Here is a 15366-nt window from a genome sequence, read left to right as displayed (position 1 = left end):
TCAAAAACAAATGTGTCAGCTAGAACCTTAGTTTTTGAAAGAATGTAAGTATACTTGTGGCCGAGCAACCCATAATTACATATTAGTAGGAAATATCTGGATTCTAGAAAAAAAAAAAAACAATAAAAAGTCTGTCCTTAATTTTAGGGTTTAAAACAAGAAAAACAAACATCTAACAGGACGTTCATGGGGGAAAATCAGGTCTTCTCATCTAACACTCATGCTTCTGTGCACTGGAGCTGTCATCAGCCTTTAACTTGTTTTATTTTACACACACACACACACACACACACACACACACACACTTCCAAATATGCCAGGGCATACTTGAGGCAGAGGACAACTTTTAGGAGTTGGTTCTCTCTGTGTACCATTTGGTTCTCAAGGACATAAGTCATCCAGGTGGTCAGGAATTACTTCTATCCACTGAGCCATCTCATCTGTGATCATAGTATTTTAAAATAATCACTGAAATTAAGACAATATCATTTCTACTGGTAAAATATCATTTTGCGTTATAGGAAAAAATCATTGTGTTATTTTTCTACACCTATAAATATATTTAGTCACAAATATGGCTGTTATTTTTCCTGGACATTAATTTCAATGCCTCAAAGCCCAATTCCATTTTCAATACATGCCTAAAATGTCCTCATTGTTTCCCTACAGCAGCAGATGTCAGTTTGATACAAACACTTTTTAATCCATCAAATGGCTCTGCCTGGGGTAACTGTAGAATCAAACTTAGCTGCTTTGAGAGCTTGGAGATGGGGCTTCCAGGGCTCTTTACAATATGACACCATGAAGTAAAAGTATCTTTAGAATGGCCTTCTGCTTTCCTGTATTTTTTTTTTGATCCAGGAAGGCTTTTTATTTATGCTTTACATTAAAAAAAAAGAATCTCAGGATTTTCCCTCCAGTATGTTTTCGTCTTGCCTCTTCATGGTCCATGATGCCAGCAGAGGTTGTCAGCACAATGAAACCAAACTGGTGAGATGGAAGCAGATTGTTCTGTCATTTTTCTAGGGCTTTGAGTTGAACATCAAATCTAGGACTTATAACTCCGCAGTTGTTCAACCTGCCTGTGAGGTTCATAACTATCTTCCCAGCTCTGTGATCATCAATGATCACGAATTCACCAATGTAACCATGCTTCATCATCACAGTTAAGAACTAAATGATTACTTTAGAACACGGCCTGATAAGGACCTGGCGTTTGACTTGCTTTTCGGCATTATTGATGATATTGAGAGCATTCACCAGAACATTCATTCGCACCATGGTGACAGAGAGGGAGGATGGCAGAAAGAGCTGCTTTCCTGTTTCTTACTTTGAGTAGAATACGTGAGCACCATGAGGAGTTGGAGAATACACATTAAAATAGATATTCAAAGAAAATGTACTTTGAAGGGAGAAGCTGTTATGACATCAGAGGCTATTGGAGAGGCCTGAGCTTAGTACTAAGTCCTCAGGCAGCAGAATTGTGCTCCTTTGGAGATTGAAGCCTTTCAGATTCATATCAATTATAAGACAGGTTTATCCTGTGGGTCCAGAGAGATTCTTAGCACCTTTCCAGAAAGGCTTTCTGCTGATGTAGTTAGCCTTCTGTGTGACTATGCCCAGCTACTTCTGAGAGGAGACACCAAATAATAATTCCTCCCATGCTGACCAGAATTAACTGAATTTACATTGCCAATATTTTACAATTCAGGATCTGAGCTATTTTGAATATAGATCTTATAAGGTTACATAACTGGTATAAAACATATTTAACCTGGAGTTTTCACATCAATGTCCACAGATAGTTGTTTGGATTTTACCACAGCAATGCCTAAGAACACATAACAATGAAGCTTAATTCAACTTAGTCATTACTGAGAGCTTGCTATGTAGTTCATACATAAAAATTATTTTAAAGTGATAGCAAAAGAGAGAAAACTAACAGGTAAAAAAAATGCCTAAGTAGGTAGTTTGCCCGTGAGAAAGATAAAAAAGGTTACTTAAACAAAGAGATCAGCATCAAATATACCAAGAGTATTTCAAACATTTAGAAATGGGCAAATCCAGAGGGCACAGACTGCAGGACATTACACTAAGTCTTGTCAGGACTCTACCAACCCGCTGCTCTAGAATGAAAGGAATGGAAATACATTTTGGAATGCATATTTTAATGGAAAATATGTCTCTAGTGTTAAAGCAAACTTCAGCTTTCTTGGGATTCTACATATGATATTCTCTTTAATCTTACACACCTACAAAAGTTGTCACTGTGCATCCAAGAAGGCACAGTTCTTTATGTGGGTAACCTTTACTTTGAAACAACCAAAAAATGATGGTAATATTTATCTGCCAAATAGCTCAGTAAAGTCTAAGATGCCTGTGTGCACATGTGTGTATAGGTAAGTGTGTCTATATCTCTGTATGTGTGTATGAATGTGTATACATGTGTACATACATGTATTCAAGTTTTTATATGTGTATATGTGTATGTGTATATGGATATATGGATATATATGCTCATTTATGTGCCTGAATGTATATGCATGAGTGAGCATATGAGTGTATGGGTACACATGTATTTATATCAGTGTCTATGTGACTGTGCATACATGTGTGCTTGCATACATGTAAGTACATATATGTGTGCCTATATATGTATTATGTATGTATGTATCTATGTATGTATTGTGCACAGGAATGTATGCATAAATAAATGTGAAAGTACATGTGTGTGCACTCTTGTATGCTAAAATAGATGCTATTCTACAGTATCAGAATCTTTCTACACCACTAGCTACAGTATATTTGTACAGAACTAGTGCAACTCAAAATATTTTTTCTCAACATAGCATGCTCTTATCATAAGACCTTTTTTCAAGGTTGTATGTAATTACTGTTAACTTCACACTACAAAGACAACTACAAAGCAAAACTTGTGAATAGATGAGAATTTTTAAAGTCCTAAAATATAGGTGTGACTGCTATTTACAAGAAACAGAGTCAGTTTTTATCCAAATCATTCATTGGTTATGATAACATAACCTTTCTCAAGGGGGAAATACTCAAGAGAGGGAATGTTTTTAAGCTACCATTGGTGTCCTCATTAGAGGCACTTAATTGACAGCTAGAAGAGGAAGACAGAAGCTAGAAGTAAAATACCACACAGGGACAACTCTACATTCCCTGATTAGCATGGTGTTGAACATAGCTAATGTCACAGTTCAAATACTATTTCATTGTCTTAATTAGGTGAAAATTATTTGTTTCTTGATGCTCAACCTCTCAGATTCTGTGACAAGAATGTTTATGCATGTGGATGTGACAGAAAAGAAGGCAATGAAAGCCAATTGTTTTTCTTCTTATATTCCACAGACATTATCTTCCTATAAACTAAATGGTAGTTTTGAAGCTGGAGTAAGATATTAAGTAAACTTTCCCATTTTACCATGTTATTATTTCACTTCTACTTGAGATATGTTTATAGAATGATTTTTTTAACAGTAATAGAGAAACAGAAGACATAGATTATTTTTATGAATCCAGACCCGGGTCAGCTGACACCCTTGACCTGAGTCTGAAGTGAATCAGATCCTCATTGTGGTGAAAGTAATATGTCACAAAAGCTTCAAAAGCAGAGCCACAAACCAGCATGAAAGACGGATGGGAAGTGGCCTGGGCAAGGCAACCTTCAAAAACCCCAAATGACCCCATTCTCCCAATCTCCTACAGTTCAACTTTTTCTAAAGACCTAAATAAGCCAAAGATATATCATTGTTTAAACCAGAATTTCTGTGACTCAGTTGTTCTCATAAGTCCCTTTGGCAAATGAGCCTATGAGATTTCTCATTTATACTATAGCACAAAATCTAGAGTGAATTGTGACTCCTTAACTCTACTACACTTTTGTTGATCCCTGGTCAAAACTAAAGGCTATGTTGCAATTCAGGAGTCACTTATTGGTTTTCTTTTCCTTGTGTTTCAAAATATCACTACCACAGGCTAGTCATCCATTGAATCTGGATTCAGAAGGCATTCAAACTCCTATTTCTCTTGCTGGATGATACGGTATTTCTTTCTTCTCATCTCACAAGACAGTCATCAAAGTGGTACCAGTTTCAGTAATAGAGAAAACATATCATTGTGTCAGACATAGGATGAATTCAGGCCTTGTGCTACCCATGGTCCATAGTTGACAGTAGGCCTAATATCACCAATATCTGCCTGTACTACATGCCCAGCAAACCATGTTCTTGTCACCCCAGTATTTTAGGCTTACAGCACTCTTAGTATGTATAGGAGCAGTGTTCACACTCTTTTTTGTTTGACCATCTCACCTGGGATGTTCTACTAACTCTGCTCCTTTTCTGACGGTCCTGGGAATTGCAATGACTCTTCAGGAGCTCTCAATACAGGGATTCCAATTTTTTATCTGTATTCTCTGTATCCTCCAAATGCAAAGAAAATGTTCCTGAGTTACTTTCCAGATATGTAACACATGGGACTAAGCTTCATTCACAACATCTTCCCTTGCTTATCCTTCCACTGGTGAGTGATACAAAGAGAACAAGTACACAATTGCAAAGATGTTTGAATTTCAGACATTGATATATTAAAAGGTAAACAGACAGCAAAGATGGAAGCATGTGGCTAGCATTATCCATAAAAAATTTAATAATAAATTTAACAACACAAAGCAAGTCATAATGTTTTAAATTCTGTCAGTCTGGACAAAGGCCTGTGTGTCTATCATTTATGCAGCCCTTGAGACAAAGCATCATTTAAATTGATATTCAGAGTCACAGTGAATCCAACTTTAGATGATGAATTAAGGTGCTATATCAGAAACACAAACATTTTGTCTATTCAGCTGGGTTCTAAAGAGCTGTATATTATCAGTATAGTTATTCTCCACTTTGCAAGAAACTGTAATAGTTCTTGACCTTTACATGAAGAGATGAAACTTGTATATCAAAACACAAACATGTAAAAATCTCTTCTATCTATCCATTTATTGTGGTATTTTGAATATGCTTGGCCCATGGGAAGTGGCACTTTTGGGGGTGTGGCTTTGTTGGAATACATGTAGCCTTGTTGGAGGAAGTATATCACTGTGTAGGTGGGATTTGAGATCTCCTAGTACTTAGGTTCCACCAAGTAAAAAGAGAGCCTAAATTTGGTTGCCTTCTGAAGACAGACTTTTAGTGCCTTAGATCAAAAGCTCTTGGCTTCTATAGGACCATATCTGCCAGTTCACTTCCATACTTCCTGTCATGATGATAATGGACTGAACCTGTAACTGTAAGTGAACTCTGAAACTGTAAGTCAACGCAAATTAAATGTCTTATAGATAGGTTGCCTTGGCTGTGGTGCCTCTTCACCGCAGTAAAACCCAAAATAAGATAGAAGTAAGTACCAATAACTGGGCTATATGCTATCTCTAGCATAATTTGCCTAGAGATCATTATTGTGATATTTTGGTGAGTATTATGTTTTTTGCCCTTGTCTGAAGAGTGTGCCTGAAGCTAAGGTAAAAGATTTAGACTAATCACACTGACAGGAAGCTTCAACAAAAGCGTAGTTCAGACATTTTCCTGTGGTTTTCTCTTAGAAGGATCATTTTGATCAAATGTAGTAAGCTTAGAAAGGAAAAGTACAAAACATATGGTTCAAATATTACAGGGTCATGAGAAAGTAGAATGGAGCTAAATCCTATGTTCATGGATATTTAATAGAATAAAGGAATTAGTGAACTCAGGGCATGATCCCACCCAACTAAGTTTACTGTTTTCTGGATTTGCAGTTGAACAAGGAATAGTTATATCATGTTAGGCATTATTATGATCTGGTTATTGATTTCATTTGTATGTAAGAAGATATGGTTGTGTGTCAAATTAATAAGCAATAGAGTGTGATAGCTATTTTCAGTTGTCCACCTGACTATATCTAAATGAACTACAATCTAGAAGTTATAAAAATCTTGTGAAAGGGAATTAAAGAATAGCTGAGATCCAGACATGGTGGTTCACTCCTTTAATCCCTGCACTCAAGAGACAAAGACATGCAGATCACTGAGTATAAAGCCTGTCTATAGAGAAAGTTCCAGGACAGCCAATCTTAGGTGGTGAAAAATGTAATAGAACAAGGATGGCATGGTCCATCCCCAGCAAGCAGCAGAACTCTCTAACTTCAGCCATGTGGCTCCGTTTTTATAGTCAAGTCAGAAGTGATTACTGGGACTATTGATGCTGGTTAGCTGGAGCTAATAAATCAGTGGTGATTAAGAAGACACCAGCATCACTGGGGTAAAATTTTTTGGAAAGTATTTTATGAGAGCACAAAGAAGCCATGTTCCAGCGATAGACATCATGTTAACAGTCAGACTTGGTAATATGTAAGAATCATCCAGGTAGTATTGGTTTTGAAGACAAAAAAAGTTCATAGAGAGCAGCTGAGGCTTGGCACTGTGAGAGGCCAATAAAGGACATTGATGATGGTATAGCCTCAGTTGCCGTTGATGGTCCAGGACTGAAAAGGTCATAAAAATATGTCGAGGTTTGGCACCCTAAAAAAGACTGTGAAAGGCTATTGGAGAAACCTACTTGCAGAAGACTCCAGTATATTGGAGATGCCAGTACCATGAGATGACCACCAAGAACAGCAGCAGTAGTGGAGTGTAGTCAACCAAAACCTGAAGTGTTACAGAGCACAGAGATTAATAAGTGACCCAAGACCTTCAGAGGAGTTCAGAACACCATATGTAGATCTAGGACTGTAAAGTTAAAGTGTAAAGTTGAAGTTGTCTTGGACACCCCAAGATCTTAGAAATCTTAGAGCCATAAGATACCTACTGAGGAAAGCACCCAACAGGGAGTGGAACAAGCCCAAGAGAAAGAAGTTTGTTGCAATCAACAGAGATGGAAGGAGCTGAAGATATGAAAAACACTTTGACATCAGACATGGAGATGCAGAATATGGGATTATCCAAGCTAGTTTTCTGTCTTGCTTTGAGCTAGTATTTTCTCACTATGAAATTTTAAATCAGTAACTTATATCCTGTAATGTTGGAACCATATAATCTGTTTTTTATTCTGATTTTATAGTGTATTCCTGTTACTAGATTGCATGAATCTCAGAAGAGACTTTGAATTTTGGACTTGCAAACATTGTTGAGACTGTGATAAACTATGAGGATCTTTGAAGATTGACTAAATATATTTTGCATTACCCTATGGTAAGGTATGGCTCTCATAGACTCACGTGTTTGAACAAGTGTGTGGAACCCTAGAAGTGCAATGTGGTGGTTTAAATATGCTTGGCTTATTGGAACTAGCACTATTAGAAGGTGTAGCCTTATTGGAATAAGTGTGACCTTGTTGGAGGAAGTGTGCCACTGTGTAGGCAGTCTTTGATATCTCCTACTGCTCAAGCTCTGCCTAATGCAGAAGAAAGCCTTCTCTTTGCTGCTGGCTAAAGATAGTTTTCTCCTTGCTGCTTTTGGATCAAGATGTAGAACACTTGGGTTTTCCAGCACCAAGTCTGCTTGCTCACTGCCCTGCATCCTGTCATGGTGATAATGGACAGAACCTCTGAACCTGTAAAACAGTCTCAATTAAATGTTTACCTTTATAAGAATTGCCTTGGTCATAATGTATATTTACAGTAATACAATCCTAATTAAGACATTCATCCATTTACCTAATCAGATATATACATCTGACTTGAACCACATCTAGGAATTTTGTCACATATAGGAAATTAAATTGCCTGAAATTACTAATTCACTAATTCAACCACAGGTTTCTCTGACTTTAATCCAATGGTTGGGTGTAAGTATCTGTATCTGTCTCAGTCAGCTGCTTGTTGGGCCTCTCAATGGACAGCCAAGCATGCTAGGATCCTGTCTGTAAGTACACCATAGCATCAATAATAGCATGGAGCCTTGGATCCTCCCCTTGAAATGGATCCCAAGTTAAGCAGGTAACTGGCTTAACTTTTCTTCAGTTTTCTCCATCTTTGTCCCTGCAGTTCTTTTAGACAAGAACAGTTTTGGGTCAGAGTTTTTGACTATGAGATGGCAAACCCATCACTGTACTTGATGCCTTGTCTTTCTCCTGGAGGTGGACTCTATAAGTTCCCTCTCCCCACTGCTGGGCATTTCATCTAAGGTCTCTTTCTTTGAGTCCTGAAAGTCTCTCACTGCTCAGGTATCTGGTACTTTCTAGAGGGTCCCCCAATCTCCTACACCCTTAGGTGGTATATTTACATTCATTCTCCTGGGTCTCAAGGCTTTTCTTCTGTCCCCACAATAACAGACCATGTTCCCCTTTTCCCCTCTACATCACCTCTCCCACTCAGGATCATCCCTCCCTCTGCCTCCTATGATTATTTTCTTTTCCATCCCAAGTGGGATTAAAACATCCTCACTTGGGTCCTTCTGCTTGTTAACCTTCGTGAGTTCTGTGGATTATGTCCTAGGTATTATGTATTTTGGGGCTAATATCCACTCATTAGTGAGTACATACCATCCATAGTCTTTTGGGTCTGTGTTGCCTCACTCAGGAAAACATTGTTTAGTTCCACTCATTTGCCTACAAAACTCATGATGTCCTCGTTCTTTTTTTTCTTTTATTAAATATTTTATTTGCATTTCAGATGTTATTGTCTTTCCCAATTCCCCCCACTCAGGAACATCCTATCCCATCCCCCCTCCTGCTTCTATGAGGATGTGCCCCCACCCACTCACCCACTTCCACCTCCCCACCCTTGGATTCTCCCACACTGGGGCATCCAGCCTTCATAGGACCAAGGACCTCCTCTACCATCTATGCCCTACTAGGCCATCCTCCCCTACATATACAGCTGGAGCCATGGGTCCCTTTCTATGTGCTCCCAGGCTGGTGGTTTAGACACTAGGAGCTCTGGTTGGTTGGTATTGTTGTTCTTTCCATGGGGCCACAAACCCTTTCAGCTCTTTCAGTCTTCTCTCTGACTCCTCTATTGGGAATCTTATGATCAGTTCAATAGTAGGCTGTGAGCATCTGCCTCTGTATATGTCAGGCTTTGGAAGACCTTTAAGGATACAGCTATATCAGGCTCCTGTCAGCATGTATTTCTTGGCATCCACATCAGCATCTACCTTTGGCGACTGCACATGGGATGGACAACCAGGTGAAACAGTGTTCAGACCCTTCTTTCAGTTTCTGTCCCACACTTTGTCTTCATATTTGCTCCCAAGAGAATTTTGTTACTCCATCTGAGAAGGACTGAAGTACCCACATTTGGTCTTCCTTCTTCATGAGATTCATTTGGTCTGTGAATTATATCTTGGGTATTGCTAGCTTTGGGGCTAATAGCCACTTATCAGTGAGTACATACCATGTGTGTTCTTTTGTGATTGGGTTACCTCACTCAGGATGATATTTTCTAGTTTCATCCATTTGCCTAAGAATTTCATGAATTCATTGTTTTTAGTAGCTGAGTAGTTCTCCATTGTGTAAATGTACCACATTTTCTGTATCCATTCCGCTGTTGAAAGACATCTGGATTCTTCCAGCTTCTGGCTATTATAAATAAGGCTGCTATTAACATAGTGAAGCATATGTTCTTGTTATATGTTGGAGCGTCTTCTGGGTATATGCCCAAGAGTGGTATCACTGGGTCCTCAGGTAATGCTACGTAAAATTTTCTGAGTAACCACCAGACTGATTTCCAGAGTGGTTGTACCAGCTTGCAATCACACCAACAATGGAGGAGTGTTCCTCTTTCTCCACATCCTTGCCAGCATCTGCTATCACCTGAGTTTTTCATCTTAGCCGTTCTGACTGTTGTGATGTGGAATCTCAGGGTTGTTTGGATTTGCATTTCCCTAATGACTAAGGATTTTGAACATTTCTTTAGGTGCTTCTTGGCCATTAGAGTTTCTTCAGTTGAGAGTTCTTTGTTTAGTTCTGTACCCCATTTTTAGTAGGGTTATTTGGTTGTCTGGAGTCTAATTTCTTGAGTTCTTTGTATATATTTCACATTAGCCCTCTGTAGGATGTAGGAATGGTAAAGATCTTTTCCAATCTGTTGGTTGCCATTTTGTCCTATTGACAGTGTCCTTTTCCTTACAGAAGCTTTGCAATGTTATGAGGTCCCAATTGTCAATTCTTGATTTTAGAGCACAAGCCACTGGTGTTCTGTTCAGGAACTTTTTCTCTTTGACCAGGTATTCGAGGTTCTTCCTTCTCTTCTATTAGTTTCATTGTATCTGGTTTTATGTGTAGGTCCTTTATCCACTTGGACTTGAGCTTTGTACAAGAAGATAAGAATGAATTGATTTGCATTCTTCCTCATGCTGACCTCCAGTTGAACCAACACTAGTTATTGGAAATGTTGTCCTTTTTCCACTGGACAGTTTTAGCTCCTTTGTCAAAGATCAAGTGACCATGGGTGTATGGGTTCATTTCTGGGTCTTTTATTCCATTGATCTTCCTGCCTGTCTCTGTACCAATACCATGAAATTTTTATCACTATTGCTCTGTAGTACAGCTTGAGGTCAGGGATGGTGATTTCCCCTATAAGTTCTTTTATTTTTGAGAATAGCTCTTGCTATCTCGTTTTTGTTGTTGTTGTTGTTGTTGTTGTTGTTATTTTGGGCTTTTTGGTTATTCCAAATGAATTTGCAAATTGCTCTTTCTATGTCTATGAAGAATTGATTTGGAATTTTGATGGAAGATGTCCTCGTTCTTTGTTGGTTTGTTTGTTTTTGTTTTTTTGTTTTTCAAGACAGGGTTTCTCCGTTAGCCTTGGCTGTCCTGGAACTCACTCTGTAGACCAGGCTGGCCTTGAACTCAGAAATCCACCTGCCTCTGCCTCCCAAGTACTGGGATTAAAGGCGTGCGCCACCACTGCCCGGCTGATGTCCTCATTCTTAATACCTGAATAGTATTCCATTGTGTAAATGAACCACATTTTCTGTATCCATTCTTTGTGAGACATCTAGGTTGTTTCCAGCTTCTAGCTATTACAAGTAAGGCAACTATGATCATATTAGAGCACATGTACCTGTGGTATGGTGGGGCTTCTTTTGGGTATATACCCAAGAGTGGTACAACTGAATCTTCAGGTAGATCTATTTCCAACTTTCTATGGAACCTCCAGATTGGTTTCCAGAATTGTAACAGTTTGCAATGGAAGAGAGTTCTACATTTTCCGCATTCTTGCCAACATGTGTTTTCATCTTAGGTTTTAATCTTAACCATTCTGATTAGCACAAGGTGGAATCTCAAGGTCATATTGACTTGTATATTCCTGATAACTAAGGACTTTGAAGATTTCTTTAATTGTACCTCAGCCATTCAAGATTCCTTTGCTGTGAATTCTCTGTTTAGCTGTATACCTTTAAAAATAATATTTTGTTTTTGGAGATTAGATTATGGGTTCTTTATATATTTGGGGTATTAGCCCTCTATTGAATGTGGGGTTAATGGAGATCTTTTTTTCCTATTCTGTAGATTGCTGGATTTGTCCTATTGACTATGTCCTTTGTCTTACAGAAGCTTTTCAGCTTCATGAGGTCCAATTTATCATTTCTTGATCTTAGAGCTTGAAGCATTGGAGTTCTGCTTAGGAAATTTTGCCTCCCATTCCAAGGAGGCTCTTCCCCACTTTCTCTTCTATTAGACTCAGTGTATTGTGTTTTATGTTGAGGTCCAGAATCCACTTCAACTTGAGCTTTGTGTGAGGTGACAGGTATAGATCAATTTTCATTTTTCTACATACAGACTGACACTTAACAAACAAGACCAGTACCATTTAATGGAGATGGTTTCTTTTTTCCATTGTCTGTTTTGGCTTTTTCTCAAAGATCAACTGTCAATAAGTGTGCGGGTTTATTTGGGGGTCTTCAATTCTATTCTATTGATCAACCTGTCTGTTTCTGTACCAGTACCATGAAGTTTGTATTATTATTGTTCTGTAACACAGCTTGAGGTCAGGGACAGCCATTCCCCCTGAAGTTTTCTTGTTGTTGAGAAGTTATTTCACTTTCCTGGGTTTTGTTTGTTTGTTTGTTTGTTTTTCTATATGAATTTGAGAATTGTTCTTTCCATGTCTGTGAAGAATTGTGTTGCAATTTTGATAAGGATTGTGTTGAATCTGTAGATTTTATTTTTAGTAGGATAGATGTTATTACTATGTTAATTCTGCTAATCTATGAGCATGGGAGATCTCTCCACTTTCTAATGTCTTCTTTGATTTATTTCTTGAGACATTTGAAGTTCTGGTCATATAGATCTTTGACTTGTTTGATTAGAGTTATTTTATATTATTTGTGACTGTGGTAGAGGGTGTTGTTTCCATATTTTCTTTCTCAAACTGTTTATTATTTATATAAAAGAAAGCTACTGATTTCTTTGAGTTAATTTTATATCCAGCCACTTTGCTGTAATTATAAGCTATAAAAGTTCTCTTGTAGAATTTTTGGGGTTGCTTATGTATACTATCATATCATCTGCAAATAGTGATACCTTAAATTCTTTGCCATTGTGTATCACCTTGATCTCATTTTTTTTTCTCCTATTGCTCTAACTAGAACTTCAAGTACTCTATTGAATAGATACATGGAGAGTTGGAATCCTTGTCTTGTCCCTGGTTTTGTGGAATTATTTTATGTATCTCTTCATTTAATTTGATATTGGCTGTTGGTTTGCTATGTATTGCTTTTATTATATCTAGGTCTATGCCTTGAATTCCTGATCTCTTTAATACTTTTAACAAGAAGAGGTATCATCATTTTTTCAAATGCTTTTTCAGCATCCAATGAGATAATCATGTGATCTTTTTCTTTGAGTTTGTTTATACAATAGCTTGTGTTAATGGATTTTCATATATTAAGCCAACTGTGCATCACGGGGATGAAGCCTACTTTATGTGGTAAATGATAGTTTTAATATTTTCTTGCATTCCATTTGCTTAAATTTTATTAAATATTTTTGCATGGATATTCATAAGCAAAGTTGATCTAAAGTTCTTTTTCTTTGTTGGGTCTTTGTGTGGTTTAGGTATCAGAGTAACCATGGCTTCATAGAACAAATTAGGTAGTATTACTTCATTTCTATTTTATGGATTAGTTTGAGGAGTATTGATATTAGCTCTTCTTTGAAGGTTTGAATTCCACAGTAAAGCCATCTAGCTCTGGGCTTTGTTGTTGTTGTTGCGAGGTTTTTAATGACTTTTATTTTCTTAGGGGTTTGTTTAGATAATTTACCTGATCTGATTTAACTTTGGTATGTGTTATTTGTCTAGAAACTCATCCATTTCATCTAGATTTTCCAGTTCTATTGAGTATAGGCTTTTAGAGTAGGATCTGATGATTTTTTTTTTAATTTCCCCATTGTCTCTTGTTATGTCTCTCTTTTCATTTCTGATGTTGTTAATTTGGATACTAACTCTGTATCCTTTAGTTAGTTTGGTAATGGTTTAATCTATCTTGTTGATTTTTCTCAAAGAACCAGATTTCGGTTTTATTAATTTTTTGCCTTCATTTGTGATTTCTGTATTGTTTCTACTTCCATTTTTAGGTCTTGGACTGCTTTATACAATTCATTCACCTGTTTGTGTTTTCCTGTGTTGCTTTAAGGGATTTGTTTGTTTCCTCTTTAAGGGGTTTTACCTGTTTTTTCCTGTGTTTTCCTGTATTTTTTCAGTGGGTTCTTTATATTATTCTTAAAGGAATCTGTTATCTTCATGAGATAGGATTTTATGTTAGCATCTTGGTTTTCAGGTGTGTTGCAATATCATGTGCTTGATGTAGTGAAAGAACTGGGTTCTGATGGTGCCAAAGTATATTGGCTTCTGTTGCTTATGGTTTTATACTTGCCTCTTGTCATTTGGTTATCTTTGGTGTTAACTGGCCTGGGTATCTCTAACTGGAGCCTGACTCCTGTGTCCATGGGTTGCTGCAGGTCTTCTGGGAAACCTGTGACCCTTGCTGTAGCAGATTCCCTGGGAGGACTTCAGACTGTGAGGTCTTCAGAGAGGTAGAAATGCTGATGATCTGTCCTCAGGGAAGGTGTAGGCCTGAAGGGAAGTAAAGATTGAATGGAGGGGAGGAGTCCCAAATCTACTGGACTGCTCAGCTGTCTCCACTGCTGCAGTTATTTGGGCATATCTCCTGCCTATTGCCCTGGCTACAGTTGATCTCCTGGGAGACCTTCAGACTGTGGGGTCTGTTGCCCTGGGTACAGCAGATCTCCTGGGAAGCCTTCAGGTTGTGGGATATTCAGAGGGACAGACACATTGTTGATCTGCTCTTGTAGAATGTTCAGGGTGAATGGATATTTTCTTTCTTTTTTTTCAAATTCTCTTTAAAATGCTTTGTCCAGCTCATGTGGCACCATGCACTCACTAGATCATTGAGCATTCACCATTTATCATTTTTCTTTGGAATTTCTAAGACACAGAATTTTCCTGTGTTAAATTATAGGACACTCACTTTTTTAATTTAATGACTCTTTTTAGTTGAACATATAAGAAATTAAACATTGGCTTAACAACAGATGATACTGACTTATGGAAAAAAAGCATTGGGGTGTAAAGAGGGTTAGCCTATAGGAAGAGTATATTCTAAAAATCAATATGGAAATCTATCTAACAACCTAACTAAAACTGTAACTGGAAAGGACAATAATGCACTTGTGATGTAAGAGAAGGCTATTTTTTTCTTTTCTTCTTTATGTTTTTAATTGATAACCAAAGCTAAAATATAAGCTATTAAACAAAGATCACAGAGCTAGGCATTAGATACCCCTCAAAAGGCCTGAAGATATCAGAGACAGAATGATGGATTCTTCCTGAGAATCTAGAGGTGTCTTGGTGTGAAGGACACATTAAATAACAATAAAATAGTACAAAACATACAAAACAATCGAACGAAAAACAACCTCAGGGCTGATGATGAATATTTTAATGTATACTGCCTGTCTTTATTTTTGTTCTTTCTCTCTGTTATACAAAAGAAACTGTCCACAACATGACGGCTTTTCATCTGGTATGCTCAGTGAGAAGTTGATGTAATTCAGCTGACTCTGCTGGCCTGAGTGGTCATTGTCTCTTATGGAAATACCTAAACACAGGCCAGAACTTATGGGTAACACCAGCAGATATACAAGTGTTAACCCAGCACCAAAGCCTGTCTTGAGATTTTTTATCATGAAATCTTCTTGTATTAAAGAGTGCACCTTCTTAAATTCTTAGTCTCAGCTTGCAATGATTACCTTTTAAATATTTTTGAACACTCTCAAATATGTAACCAATTTTAGAAGTACTTACCAATATGAATTTTAGTCTAACTCTAAAGATGTTCACTTACTAGAGATACAAAAG

General features: G+C 37.6%; 1 pseudogene; it reads right to left on the bottom strand.

Moving 5' to 3' along the window:
- Positions 1-870: 870 nt before the first annotated feature.
- On the bottom strand, positions 871-1293 carry LOC143439527 (small ribosomal subunit protein uS8 pseudogene; annotated as a pseudogene).
- Between the last annotated feature and the right edge of the window lie 14073 nt (positions 1294-15366).

Source organism: Arvicanthis niloticus, chromosome 27, assembly GCF_011762505.2.
Source record: "Arvicanthis niloticus isolate mArvNil1 chromosome 27, mArvNil1.pat.X, whole genome shotgun sequence".
NCBI lineage: Eukaryota > Metazoa > Chordata > Mammalia > Rodentia > Muridae > Arvicanthis > Arvicanthis niloticus.
This window is presented reverse-complemented; position numbering and strand designations above follow the sequence as displayed.